The sequence below is a fragment of the Mycetomoellerius zeteki genome, unplaced genomic scaffold, assembly GCF_001594055.1.
Source record: "Mycetomoellerius zeteki isolate Tzet28-1 unplaced genomic scaffold, Tzet1.0 scaffold301, whole genome shotgun sequence".
Classification (NCBI taxonomy): Eukaryota; Metazoa; Arthropoda; class Insecta; order Hymenoptera; family Formicidae; genus Mycetomoellerius; species Mycetomoellerius zeteki.
The window spans coordinates 153,616-154,757 of record NW_017257285.1 but is presented as its reverse complement, the minus strand read 5'-3'; positions in this window follow the sequence as shown (position 1 = coordinate 154,757).

Sequence of the window (1,142 nt, the reverse complement as noted above, 5' to 3'; positions counted from 1 at the left end):
TCCCTACATACATTTTAATATATGTTTTTTTAGTATTTTACATTTAGCATTTTTAATAGAATGGCATTTTAAATGCAAAAATACCCAGCCCTGAATATAACTACTCAGAAAGCAAAGTGTCTAAAATCATAAGCCGTTTTTTGCGTCTAAAAGACAACTTAAAGACGTCTTATGTCACAATTTTAGACTTTATATTATCTGAGTAAAATTACTGTTTCAAGATTGCCCATTATAGATTTGTTCAAAATCTCGGCCAACAGCAATTTAGATTATATCCTACATCAGGCCTGTAGTTCCATGCACATTTCGACCGATTTTACCTACCGTCATCCCTATTCCTTTTGTTTCATAGCATTTAGACTGCGTACGAAGACATAGATCGATCGAATTCAGGAACGATATCAGCTGTAAATCGTACAGAGGGCTATAAGACTCGAAATATAGCACTCGAAATGCCGATCGGCATTTACGCTGCGCATGAGTTGGTGAAGTAAAGAGCAGGAACCAAGCTGAAAATCAGCCGAAATCCCAGTAGCAAGTAAATCCCAGCACTGGTGCTATGAAACAAAAGAAGTACACGGAGAGAATTTTTTCTTTGAGTTTAAAATTTACCCTGAAAATATGATAGTCGTGGGACAATATTGTATTTCCAAGAATTTATAATGTAAATTATAATGTAAATCTCCTTGATTCATTAATAAAAATATAATAAAGTTTATCGATAAACTAGAACCCTATATCGGTCGAAGTTAGATCTTAAAATGCTTAAATAATTCAATCTTGAATCACTAAATATGCTATACATGTACTTGATATATATACCACACTTGTAGTCTAACAAACTGCGCGCCGAAAAATTTCCGGACTATATAAACGCAATTCAACCACTGTAGTCATCTCTCAAATCTTTCAAAGATGTTAATATGCTGAAAAATGCCTGTTTGAGCATCGAAATTATTAGAAATTAATTTAATTCGCGAGATTACTACAGTGATTGAACTGGTTTATCTATTGTGTTCTCACATGTACGGTCTAAAAATGAGATTATTATACACTACAAAAAAATTTGCAAATTTTTTTCTGTGTAATAAAGTTTCATTAATTTTACTGAAGTGTATGTAAAATCTTGAAAATATTGTATT